The sequence below is a fragment of the Petaurus breviceps genome, unplaced genomic scaffold, assembly GCF_028583685.1.
Source record: "Petaurus breviceps papuanus isolate PSGF00001 unplaced genomic scaffold, PetGlider_PUasm1.0 186, whole genome shotgun sequence".
NCBI classification, from domain to species: domain Eukaryota; kingdom Metazoa; phylum Chordata; class Mammalia; order Diprotodontia; family Petauridae; genus Petaurus; species Petaurus breviceps.
In genome coordinates, this window is record NW_027185798.1 from 50,740,218 (window position 1) to 50,754,978 (window position 14,761).

Genomic DNA, 14,761 nt, shown 5'->3' on the forward strand with positions numbered 1-14,761 from the left:
GACAGAGAGAGACAGAGAGACAGAGAGAGAGACAGAGAGAGAGAGAGAGAGAGAGAGAGAGAGAGAGAGAGAGAGAGAGAGAGAGAGAGAGAGAGAGAGAGAGAGAGAGAGAGAGAGAGAGAGAGAGAGAGAGAGAGAGAGAGAGAGAGAGAGAGAGAGAGAGAGAGAGAGAGAGAGAGAGAGAGAGGGAGAGAGAGAGAGAGAGAGAGAGAGAGAGAGAGAGAGAGAGAGATAAACAGGGAAAAAATAAGATCAAGGGAAGTACACAATTAGGAATCATAACTCTGAATGTAAATGGGATGAACTCACCCATAAAAATGGAAGTAGATAGCATAGTGTATTAAAAACCAAAATTCTGCAATATGTTTATATCTGTGAAATAGAGGAATAACAAGATTTATGAATTGAGCATACAACTAAAAATAACTTTTAAACATGACAAATTGGGGTGGCCAGGTGGCACAGTGAGTAAGAGCACTGGTCCCAGAGTTGGGATAACCTGGGATCGAATCTGGGCTCAGATACTTAGCACCACACCCAGAAATAACTGGCCTTGTAACCTTGATCAAGTTATTTAACCCCAATTGCTTATATAAAAAATGATAAATTAAAAATCCCCAATTAAACACCAAATCAGAAATGTTGAAAATCAAAAAGGAGACTGATAAAATTGAAAGGAAGAAAACCATTGAAATAATAAATAAAAATAGGAGCTGGTCTTATGAAAAAATAAACAATACAATAGATAAATTGTTGATTAATTTTATTAAAAAAGAATGAAAAAAACTTTTATCACCAATATCAAAAAGGGAAAGGGAGAATTCATCCCCCAAACGAAGGAAATCATAGCAATTACTAAGAATTTTGCCCAATTATATGCCAAAAATTCTAAACGAAATGGATGAATATTTACAAAAATTATGAATTGCCCTTATTAACAGAAGAGAAAATAGAATAATAAAATACTACGAGTTTGGGGAAAAAAATTGAACAAGTCCTCAATGACCTTCCTCAGAAATAATTCCCAGGGTCAGATGAATTCACAAGTGAATTTTCCCAAACATCTAGAGAACAATTAATTAGAATACTATAGAAACTATTTGGAAAAATGGGTAAACAAAGAATCCTATGAAACTCCTTTTATGACACAGATATGGTGCTGAGGCTAAACCAGGAAGAGCCAAAACAGAAGAAGAAAGTTATAGATCAATTCCCTAATGAATTATGATGCAAAAATTGTAAATAAAATACTAGCAGAGGAGATCCTAGCAATATATCACAATGATCACTTTGAACAGGTGCAATTTATACCAAGAGTTCAGGACTGGTTCAATATTAGGAAAAGTATCAGCATAATTGACCATATCAATAACAAAACCAAGAGAAATCATATGATTATCTCAATAGATGCAGAGAAAACTTTTGATAAAGTATAGCACCCATTCCTATTAAAAACACTAGAGAGGGGGCAGCTAGGTGGCGCAGTGAGTAAAGCATTGGCCCCGGAGTCAGGAGGACCTGAGTTCGGTTCCAGCCCCAGACACTTCACACACACACACACACACACACACACACACACACACACACACACACACACCCAAAAAACTAGCCGTGTAACCTTGGGCAAGTTACTTAACCCCAATTGCCCTCCAAAAGGCAAAAAAACAAAAACAAAAAACACTAGAGAGCTTAGGAATAAATGGAACATTCTCTAACATAAGTAGTATTTAACTAAACCCTTCAGCAAGCATTATCTATAGTGGGGCTAAGTTAGAGATCTTCCCAACAAGATCAGATATGTAGCAAAGATGCCCATTGTCACCACTATTATGCAATATTGTACTAGGAATGTTAGTTATAGTAATAAGAGAAGAAAAAGAAGTGGAAGGAATTAGAATAGGCAGTGAGGAAACACAGCTATACCTTTTTTTTCAGGTGATATGATGGTATGTTTAGAGAATCCTAGAGAAACAACTAAAAACTTAAGTGAAATAATTAACTGCAGCAAAGTTGCAGGATATAAAATAAAACAACATAAATCATCAGCATTTCTATGTATTACCAACAAAGTTCAGCAACAAGGGATAAAAAGAGAAATGTCATTCAAAATAACTGTAGACAATATAAAATACTACTTATCAAAACAAACCCAGAAACCATATAAACACAATTACGAAACACTTTCCACACAAATAAAGTCACATTTAAACAATAGAAAAAAATATCAATTGCTCATTTATAGGCCAAGCTAAGATAATGAAAATGACAGTTCTCCCTAAATTAATTTACTTATTCACTGCCATGCCAATTATACTACCAAAAATATTTTATAGAGCTAGGAAAAAATAGTAGAGTTCATCTAGAAGAACAGAAGTCAAGAACATCAAGGGAATTAATGAAAAGAAATGCAAAGCAATGTGGCCTAGTCATACCAGATCTCAAACTGTATTATAAAATGGTAATCATTGAAAGACTAGTACTGGCTAAGAAATGGTGTGGTGGATCAGTGGAATAGTTTAAGTACACAAAACACAATAGCAAATGACCATAGTAATCTAGTATTTGATAAACCCAAAGACCCATGATTTTGCGACAAGAACCTACTATGTGGAAAAAAATGTTGAAAAAATTGGAAAATAGTGGGGCAAAAACTAAGTATCAACCACCATGTTACACCACATACCAAGATGAAGTCAAAACATAAAGGATGATACAATAAATAAAGTAGGAGAGCAAGGACTAGTTTACCTGTAAGAGTTTTGGAGAAAGGAAGAATTTGTGACAATACAAGAGATAGAATATTATGAGATATAGAATGGATAGTTTTGCTTATTTCAAATTAAAAAGGTTTTGCACAAACCAAAACAATTCATCAAAGAAAGAAAGCAGAAAACCTGGAAAAGAAATTTTATAGGCAGTGTCTATTGTGATTACATTTCTCCAATATATAGAAAACTGAGTAAAATATGTAAGAATATAAGTAATTTCCCAATGAATAAATAGTCAATCAGGATATGAACAGGAAGTTTTTAGATAAACCAAAGCTATCTGTAGTTATGGGGGGGAGGAAACAATTCTAAATCATTATTCATTAAAGAAATGCAAATTAAAACAACTCTGAGGTACCACCTCACACATATCATATTGGCTAACATAATAGAAAAGAAAAATGATAAATGTTGGAGAAGATGTGGGAAAATTGGGACACTAATACAGTTTTGGAGTTGTATACTGATCTAACCATTCTGGAGAACAATTTGGAACTATGCCCAAATGGCTATAAAACTATGAACACTCTTCGATTCAGCAATATCATTTACTAAGTCTCTATCCTAAACATATTTTTAAAAGACAAAAGGACTTATTTATACAAAAATATTTGTAGACACTCTTTTTGTCATGGTAAATAGTTAGAAATTGAGTGAATGTCCAGGACTTGAGGAAAGGTTGAACAAATTGGGAATATATGATTGTAATGGAATACTATTGTGCTATAAGAAATGATGAGCAAGATTATTTCAGAAAAAAATCTAGAAAGACTTATACAAACTGATGTAAAGTGGATCAAACAGAACCAGGAGAGTATTGTACACAGTAACAGCAATATAGTATAATGATCAACTGTGAATTATTTAGTAAAATTCTCAGCGATTCAGTGATCCAAGACAATTCCAAAAGACTCATGATGAAAAATCCTATTCATAGCAAGAGAAAGAGTGGATGGGGCCTGAATGAAGATTGAAGCATACTATTTTTCACTTTTTTAAATCTGTAGTTTCTTTCATAACATAACTATTATGGAAAAGTTTTGCCCTACTTAAAAAAAGTGAGTGGCAGAGCTGAAAATTTAAAAACAAAACAAAACAAAGATTTCCTTGAGTCTTAAAAGTTTTTAAACTGCCTATATAATTCACTTCCATTCTTTAGTTCATAGCCAATTAAGAGGCATCATGGTTCCATTTTATACTGGTTAATACACTTGGAAGGAACTGTGTTTCGTACATCCCTGAGACCACTCCCATCCCGATTAATTCTCCAAATTAGAAAGAATTGGCATTACTTCGAATTGGAATAAAAATTAAGGTCTCCTAAATTATTATAAGGAGACTTTTCATCTCCATTTTAAAGTCCATTTGTCTAGGTCAGTTTTTTTGATGGACAGATCAGTTGCCTCTTGCAATGACTTACTTCTCTTTTATCTCACTCTTCCTAAGACAATCAGGACATGAGTCACTCTTTATCTGTTTTAAAGGAGAGAAGTAGGGGCGGCCAGGTAGCATAGCGAGTAAGAGGCTCCATTGTCGGGATGACCTGGCGATCAAATCCCGGGCTCAGACACTTAGCACCCACCCAGAAACACCTGGCCATGTAACCTTGAGCAAGTTACTTAACCCCAATTACTTAGGGGCAGCCAGGTGGCTCAGCGAGCAAGAGCACCGGCTCCAGTGTTGGGATGACCTGGGGATCAAATCTGGACTCAGATACTCAGCAACACACTCAGAAATAATTGGCCGTGTAACCTTGAGCAAGTTACTTAACCCCGATTGCTTTAAAAAAATAAATAAATAAAAGAGAGACGTAAGAGCCTAATCTGTATAACTCAGGTGTATATATATATATTATAATATATATATTTATTTTATAGCTGGGAAACACACACACACAACTCAATTCTCTTATTGTACTCTCTTATTGTAGCATTTTGACAACTGTTCACTGGTGTTCCAAAATTTTAAGTGAAAGAGACTTTGAAACTGTGTCCAATTATAGAAGTTTGAACTTAAGGTAGAATACCAATTTTAGTTACTTGCTGCATTTGGAGTACAGGAGAAAGATGTTTTTCAGAAAATTGAATTTAAATTTGAAAAGCAGCTGTGAATCACTCATTTTTAAAGGAAATCAACCATTCCTTCCTTCATTACACAGCCTACATTTACTTCTACATTTTAAAATTACCAACATCAACAAGTTTCTCTTCCGTGGTTCCTTTTACACTGGGTTTCAAGCCATGAGTCTATACTCTCTAATCCTCTACCTCCTTGTTTGGTTTATTTCACATTTTGAATTTTCTCTTATTATTGGTGTTAAGCATGCTTCTAAATCTAATTATTTTTTTCACTTACTCATCTAAACAGTCTTCCACAATGGTCTACATGTTCCAGTAACGACCATCTCCACCAACTCTACTGTTCTAATTACCATTTCTCGTTCTTCAAACCACTTATCTTATATTTTTCAAGGTTACTTTCAAGACTTTCTCCTTATTGAAAGTGAGGAGGTACCAGAATTTCAAAACTGGAAGGAAGGGAACTCATTCACCATTTTGTCCAATCCATACTTCAAAAAAGATTGCCTTCTATAGTATCACCGATGATTAGTCTTCCAACTTTTGTTTGTAGACATCCAATCAGGAAAGACTTTCTACTTTTTGAAGCAGTCTTTTCCACCTTTAGAGAGTTATAATTATTAGAAAGTTATTCCAGATATACAGCCTAAATTTGCCTCCTTGGAACTTCTAGTCATGGTCTTCTAAGGGATTCTGGGCAAGACCGAGCAAGGGTCATTCTAGTGATTCGGACTGAGGATTAGACAACAGTGGAACACTTGTGGACCATAATGTGCAATAGCAATAATTTTGTCTACAATAAAAAGTATATACTTTATTAAAAATAAGCACTGCTCCCCTTGCTCTGGAAATGGGTCACAAAGATGTCCTGAAGGGCAGCTAGAATTCTGCCATACTGTTAGAGAGCTGACTCCACATGAATTGGGCTTTTTATATTCCAGTAAAAAACCAAGAACCTAGGAGAGCTGTCTTGCCCCCTCAAATGGAAACTGTTCTAAACTAGCTAAAAGAAATGCTATTTCTACCACATCTCACCCTTGAGTGATAAAACCTCCAAAATTTTTTCAGGGGGTGATTTCTTCTACCACTTAAGTGGTTATAAAATGATTGTGCTCTTGAGAATATGGCTAACATAAAGAGCACTAAAGAATGAATTAAAATTTTTAAAAAGAATCATAAGATTCCTTTAAAGTTTTTTTTAAGTAGGATTCAGACAAAAGGGCAAATACCAAGGGTAGTTAAAAGTAGATCTTTCAAGGTAAAAAATGAACAGAAGCATCTCTAGGAAAAACAGGGCCATGGCAACAATGCTGACAGCTCTTAAATAGTCACCCATCTCCACCACAAGACAAGGTCATCTACAGCAAGGTACCTAAGAAACCATGTGACTCTTGCCCTGAACCTGGCCCAATATATGAACTGATATTGATACTTACCCTTACACTAAGCTGCTCAAGTGTTCCCTGATGCACCAGCTAAAATCTCCACTTCCCTTGATACTCCATTGGGAAATTTTACAAAATCCTTCCCCATTTAGAGGTTTCTACTAAAAGGTTTACTCTTATCCTACATAGCCAACACACACACACACACACACACACATACTATCTTCCAACACCCACATATTATACAGGAAAGCATGATTACCCCCTAAAACGTTAAGGGATTCCCATAATTATGTTAAAATACTTTTATCTCAGTAATATCATTGAATAGCAAAGTATACCTCAAAAAGTCCTTTCTGGAAAGCAGTTGTCTGAGCCATCCCTGGGAGAAAAAATACCTGTCAATTGCAAAGGGACTTGAACTATTTGACCAGGGTGTATAGAACTTTACATGGGTGGGGAGAGGGGGCAAAAACCTCAAGGCCCAAGTGACTTTATGCAGTCTGTGGAATAAGTAATGCTTAGAAGGTGTCAAATAAAGTTATCCCTTCCACATCATGACTTTCCTCATCATGGTTTTGATTTATCACAGGTCAGCATAAGAAATTAAATGGGAAATTTTTTGGAGTTCTGCAGAAGCCTCAGATGATATGTGAAGGCCAGCAGATAACACAGAGCCTATGACTAAATACTTAACACAAATTTTACAAGGTACTGTAAACACTCCATAAAAGAAAAGAAAAAATCAGACCTTTTCTCTTGTATAAAAGGAGATCCAAAAATTATACGTGGATTTCCAGATCACTTTGGGGGGGCACTGTACCCGTAAACGCCATGATATGGAAGGAATAATTGTAGTATTATATCTAAAATTAGTCTGTCCATATCAGGCAAGTCTTCCTGGAGGCTGGATCCAAGTAATCCCTGGATTAGAGAGCACACTTCCTTCCTAAGGAAAAATCTGATTCAACCCAGATATAGCTCCTGGGATATAGCACATCTAACCATGATAATCAAGGATATTATAATGGAGCTATCCATTCTGGTGTTCAACTAAGAATATGGGATATAAGAATCTCAGAAAATATTGTGAGACCTAGGATAGAGAGTTAGACCTGGAGTCAGGAAGGCCTGAGTTTAAATATGGCCGCAGGCATTTACTAGCAGGGTAACCCTGAGCAATTCACTTAATCTCTGTCTGCCTTAGTTTCCCTAATTGTAAAATAGGGATAATAATAGAACATACCTCTCAAGGTTGATGTGAGGACACAATGAGGTAATATTGGGGTGGCTAGGTGGCTCAGTGAATAGAATACTGGCCCTGGAGTCAGGAGGACCTGACAAATCTGGCCGCTTACTAGCCGTGTGACCTTGGGCAAGTCACTTAACCCCAACTGCCCTGCCTTCTTCCCTCCAAAAAAAGAGCAAAAAAAGAAAAAAAAAGAAAAGATATTTGTAAAGTGTTTGGCATAGTGCTTTGCAAATAATGTGTACTATCTAAATGCTACTACTATTACTACTATTATTACAAAAGGACCATTGAACCATTATTAAACATGTATCACAGTAAATTGGGTGCTCTGATAAGAATGAATAAGTATGGGGCAGCTAGGTAGTGCAGTGAATAGAGCACCAGCCCTGGAGTAAGGAGGACCTGGGTTAGGATCCGGCCTCAGACACTTAACACACACACGCCCACACCCCCCCACACACACACACACATACACACACACACAAAACTAGGCATGTGACCTTGGGCAAGTCACTTAACCCCAATTGCCCTCCAAAAAGCAAAAAAAAAAAGAATGAATAAGTACAGGGGATCATAATGAAAAGGATATATTCTATGGGTTCTTAAATGGTGGCTGCTTTAGTGGCAGAATATGGCAAGGCATATACAGTATAAGGACAATCTTTTATAAGAAAGAGAATGCCCAATGAAAGCAGTTTTTTGGTCAAAGACATCCCAAGATCCATATAAAATCATGATACATTAATCTTTCAAGATCGGGTTCTGTTATTGACAAGAAAAGTATTATTTAAAAAAAAAAATAGGAACGACTAGGTGGCGCAGTGAGTAAGAGTGCCAGCCCTGGAGTTGGGAGGACCTAGGATCAGTTCTGGCCTCAGATATTTAACAACAACACAAAATAACTGGCCGTGTAAGCTTGGACAAGTTCCTTAATCCCAGTTGCTTTAAAAAAAATAAGTGCCTCATCCTTAAGTAATAATTTTATATTATCTTTCAACCACCACAGCAGGATATCATGACTCTCATGTGCAAATTGATGATGAGACCAGTACCTAATCTCTTCTGTTCCAATATGATTATCAAACTGTTCAACATAGCAGAGGGCTTATGGCATCTCTGATGGGTACTAGAGTAACTCACTGACAATCATATGAAGAATGAAAATTCAATAACTTTCCTCTACTGTTCCTGTCCCCAAGAAGGAAGATAGTAAATTCTTGAATTAAAAAAAATGAGGAACAAAGGCAGTATTAGAAATACAAATGTCTGAAATTCAGATTTAACCTAGTCTTCAACCTATAGTCATTTCTCCTAAATATAATTAATCATGACACACCACGTAAAGAGAGGGTAAAACCAATAAGATATTAGTAATCCTTTGATGTATACAGATGACATCAATGTCCATGATTCTCCCTAAAACAAAATAAGCCATTCCTTCATTTCATGGAATTTTTCTCTAATGTTATCAAAACATCCTTTATATTTAATAAATATATTCTTCTTAAAATTTGCTAAAGGGGAAAAAAGACTAAAGGCTTTGAGAAATTGATCCAATAAGTAAAAGTGACAATAATATATTCTTTGGTTTCCTCTAAGCAAGACACATCAAGCATAAAGAAGAAAGATGGCTGAATATGTTAGGAGACTTACTGGCATACTGAAATCAGGACCCAAAGAGAACATTTTTTTAAAAAGATAGTTACATAACATCAGTCTTAATGTACATTTTCACAAATGTAATGTGACATATACTAGATTTGTAAACTATCCAAATAGTTGGATAAAATTTTTTATCCCCCCCTACTATAATTTGCTCTTGATCTGGGATTTTCATCCAGTCATGTTAAGTACTTACTGCACATCCTTCATTTCCCTGTCTATGTCTCTAACTCTGTCTTCATTTCTACATATACATATACATTCTGCATATATACATGTATATATGGAGAGTAAGGGGAAAGGGAGGAGTAAAAGGAGGGAATTGGAGATAGAAGTGGAGGATGGGAGGGAGAGAGAAAAAGGGGGTAGGAGTCTAGTAGATACTGAACTTTTAAGGTATGAACACTAGGGTTCAAATTCTTCTTCTGACATGTATCAACTGTTTGATCGTGGGAAAGTCATTTAAACTATAAGTACTCAAAGCACCTCTCTAAGACAATAAGTTTTTAAAAAAAGAAAAAGAAAAAAAAAGGTGCCAGTAAGCATTTACAAACATTATTTCCTCATAAAAGGAGTTTACATTACCAATCAAGTCACAGTTTCAATTTCTACTTTTTGTATAACTTTATTTTATTTTTTTCCTGAACCTTGGATGCATTCATGCATATATATGTGTATGTTTGCATAACTATATGTACAAATATGCATATATGTGTATGTATACACATGGGCATATATGTGCATATATATATACACACAGAGATATTTATGGGTATGTGTGTATACATATGTATATATTAAGTGTTGCAGTGGATAGAGTGGTGAGCCTGGAATTAAGAAGACCTGAGTGCAAATCTGACCTCATACACTTATTACTTGTATGATCCTGGGCAAGTCACTTAACCCTTTTTATATAAGTTTCTTCCCCTGTAAAATGAGTTGGAGAAGGAAATGGCAAACCATTCCAATATTTTTGCCAAGAAAATCCCAAATGGGGTCAGGAAGAGTTAGGTGACTTTCCCAGGATCAAACCGTTGATACATGTCAGAAGCAGAATTTGAACCCTAGTGTTCATACCTTAAAAGTTCAGTATCTACTAGATACTGATATAAATAACTGAACAACAAATATATACATAAACATATACATACATGTAAATGTGTGAATATGTGAATGTATCATAGCTCATATTTATAGCTAACTTTCAACATCAATCAAGCAACATTTAACAAGCATCTCATACTAGGCCTCCTGCCAGGTTTTAGGTATACAAAGAAAAATATCAAGTAACTTCTGCCCTCAGGAAGCTTGCATTCTATCCAGGTAAAAATTGTGTTGTATATAAATATAAAATATATACAACTTGATTATTCCCGACTACATTGTAAGCTATAAAACATCACAAACTGGGATAAATACTTTACTTAACTACTAAACAGTGCCCACCTATATTTATACTATTCAATAAATGTTTGTTGATTGACTTTAGTTTATGTTAAAAATTACAGTTTCATTGATACATACCTCAATTTTGTACTTCACTTTGCTATAATGTACCATTGAAGAATCTTAAATCAGACGTAGATCCTTTTGGAAGAAGATTTGGATGGGATAGCCCCTCATTGGCAGAAAAAAGACAAAATCTTTTTTTTTTTCCTGTGATATCTTTAGAGTACTCATGTGCCTCTCTCTAAAACTTGAACCAAATGGGAAGATCTAAAAACCATCAGATAGTGGATTCAATCAATAAAATAACACATTCCATAACCCTTTTATCTTTATAGAATCCTTTCTTTATAACCCTGTAAGACAAGTAGTGAAAGTATTCTATCCCTGTTTTATAGAGGAGGAAACTTAGTCTCAAAGATTTTAAGTTACTTGCCCATAAGCAAGAATTTGAAAACATTTTTGAAAATTTTGAAAAAATTTTTGAGTATTTTCACTATGCCACCCTGCCTTCCTTATTAAGTGCCAACTTTGTACCCAACTACTCAATTATTCTGTCAGACAACTGTTTTAACATTACTTGAAGCAATATATTAGTTCACCTGATCTCATAGAAGGAGTTTCTTAACTGAGAGAACCCTATACCAATGAAATTATAGTTTCAATAAAAAAGTTAACATTTATGTAGTGCTTTAAAGTTTATATATATTTGCATATATTATATCATTTGATCTTCATAAAAACCCTGCAAAGTAGGTACTATTATCATCTGATTTTTACAAATAAGGAAACTAAGGCTAGGAAAATATAATGGTAATTTGAAGATCTTCCCTGCCCCCAAATAGGTTGAATGTAATCACACGTAGCCTGTGGCAGGAGGAGTTTGCAGAAGGGTGAAGCAGAGCCCACAGGAAACTGGGAGTCAGAGCAGCTAGACAGTGGGAGAGAGAGGATGCAGCCAGGGAAAGATCTAGGCTTGTGAGTGTTTATTCGTGGGAAGAGTAAAGAATGGTGTGGCTCTCTTATGTGTTACAGTGTACTAACTTCTATGATAGATGCAGTTCCCTGGTGTTGGGATTTGGTTTTCTGGTGTCTGAATAAGTGTTTTGTTTCTGTATCCTATATGGAGAGTCTGTTATATTTTGTGATTGAGAATTATGCTGGCATATTTACAGTCACCATAGGCGCTGTGAATATTGCATTGGCACTACAAAAAGGTGACTTGCCAAAGGTCAAGAAGCTAGCAAGTATTGAAGGCACTCAACTCTCACCTGCGGCTCTAAGAAGCTATATGATGTGCAGAGGCCCCACCCTGGCAAAACATCTCAGCACAGAGGCTTAACCAGGTTGAGGATAACCAACAGGCCTCAAGTCAGTCAGTGAGTTAGGGGGGGGTGTATATCCCAAGCATGTAAAGATTTCCCCTTGATGAATATACCCATAAAGGTGGCTGAAGTAGGTACTGTGGAGTGTTTACATCTTGGTCAGACATCAGAGATGCCAAGGCTATCCTTTACATCTCAGGCCATCAGCTATCATCTTGACTTTGGCCTTGCCACTGGACTTCAAGGATGGTGGAAGAGAGAGTGAGGCTGAGGACTTTGTCTAACTCTGCTCCACTTAAATCCAAGGAATGCTCAAGTCAAGACATCATTGTCATTGTCATTTGTCCTCTTCAAAAAGGAAGGACAAACAACATCTAAGGCAGGATTTGAACTCTAGTCTTCCTGATTCCACATCCAACAGCCTTTCCACTGCCCCATCTAGAACGGCAACCCTATTGTATGTACTATATGTGTACTTAACTATGTACATGTTTTATGTAAGTTCCCTGAAAGCAGGGACTATTTCATTTTCTTCTCATATTCTCACCCCAGTAAAAAGAAATGCTCATAGAACTGAACTGAATTGAATTAAACGTAAGACTAATATAAAATGGTCCCTGTCCTTAAGGACTCAATGGAAAAACAAAACTAACCCACCTAAAACCTTTTGAGAGGAGTGACATAGGCATGCACAAAGGGACTATGTAAGGACCCTTTTAAGTGTAGCAGAATTGGGGAGTGGTAGAGGAAGAGGGGTGTGGTGAAGGAGAGATGGAAACTGTCCAAGACTAAAAGGATTAACTTGAAAAGAGTAACCATAATGCTTCTTTGCAATCAAAAAGGAAATACAATTTTTAAATAATGCTGTTAAATTTGTGACCAGATGACAAAGCTAAAAGCAGCTCTCACTGTTGACATGGAAATGTTAGCTTAAGTTGTTCTGATCCAGCTCTCTGCTGAAAATGTCACTACATGTTACATTTTCTTGACTCAGTTTTTTGATATGTAAAAACCCAAAGGCCACATGATACAGGATCAGGCAATTACCTTCTTTCAGACCAGGAAGCAGTGGCTGATACCATGCATATTGTTCCATTTCAAGGCTACTGTTTGCTTTCTCTTTTTGTAAGCTGGTGCCTCTAAGGAAGGATTCAGGAGCTGAGGAAATGAAGGAAGTAAGGGGGACTATGCTATAGCCTGCTGTGGAGAGAAGTACATTTTGCTTACAGTGCAGTACACTGATTTGTCTTAAAAAAATAATTATATCAACTAAAAATTGTCATTCACAAATTTGGCAGGAAATAAGCTGATGTCCAGGCCTGATTATATCACACAGAAGTGTTGTGAAAGTTGTGTTGCTTAGTGTATCACTTATTCATACTTAACAACACATGGCACAACACATCAATCACAGGAGATACTTCTTAGCCTCTAGAAGGTCCAGCCTTTGAGAACAGACATTATTCCTCCTGGTTCTGACAGAAAATCCATACTAATTAAATGCCTAATTCCTGTGATCTAAAAATGAACCAAAAGAAATCAGGGAGTTCTGAAAGCCATATATACAAATCATGGAATTCAATTCAATTCAGTAAACATTTATTAAGGGACTACCACGTGTGAATTCTGGGAATATCATGGAATATCACAGCTTCCAAAGAGTGAAAATTACCACTATTCAAAGGGCAAGGAAAAAATGTAATAGGCCATAACACTCCCACAATGATAATGTGAGTGAGAAATAAAGTGATATGAGACATTACCTTTCAAAAGAGATTTTATAACTTATCTTTGTTTCTTCATACTAGACTTCTTCTGTATCTCTCCTCCTCTATGCCCAGATAGCCATCTTATACTATACAGTTGTTGTTTTTTAAATAGGAAGAAGAAAAAAAATCATCTAAAGCAATCAATAATTTTTAAAATCGGATTATGTATGAGGTATTACACACTTGTGAAAATGGAGCAGAAAGAGACATCTTCTTGCATTTGTTCTTTGGGTCTAAATTTGGTCTTTATAGTTTTACATCAACCAGTTTGAATTGTTTCATGCTTGATATTCAATTTACTATGTTGTAGTCATTATTCATATTGGTTTTTTTGCCTTCACTTTGCATCATTTTATATCTCCCCATGCTCATCTGTCTTCATCCCAGTTCTTTCCCTATTGCTTTCAAATATGTTCAAGTCTCCCTCATCCATAAAATAAAAAAAAAGAAACCTTCCATTCTGCTGTACTATACTGTCAAGACACAATTCTATATCTCTCCTCCCTTACTCGGCCAATTTCCTTGAAAAAAAACTGTCTATAATTTGTCAGATAGAAGAGTTAATAAACAAATAAGAAAAAGATACATAGGAGATAATATTAATACTTTTCATTACATAAATTTAAAAGTTTTTGTACAAACAAAATCAATGCAATCAAAGTTGAGCGGTTTTCAGAGGAAGAAATCAAAGCTATCAATACTTATATAAAAATGCTTTATATCACTAATAATTAGAGAAATGCAAAATAACTCTGAGATACTATCTTACAACAATCAGATTGACTAAGATGATAGAAAAGAAAAATGACATGCTGGAGGGAATGTGGAGAAATATGTACACAATGCACTGTTGTTATATCAATAGCCCTACCTCTCTATCTCTCCAGGTCTCTATCTCTCTAGGTCTCTATATATGTATCTATGTATCTACCTGTCTACCTGTCTATCCATCCATCCATCCATCCATCCATCCATCCATCCATCCATCCATCCATCCATCCATCCATCCATCCATCCATCCATCTATCCATCTATCTATCTATCTATCTATCTATCTATCTATCTATCTATCTATC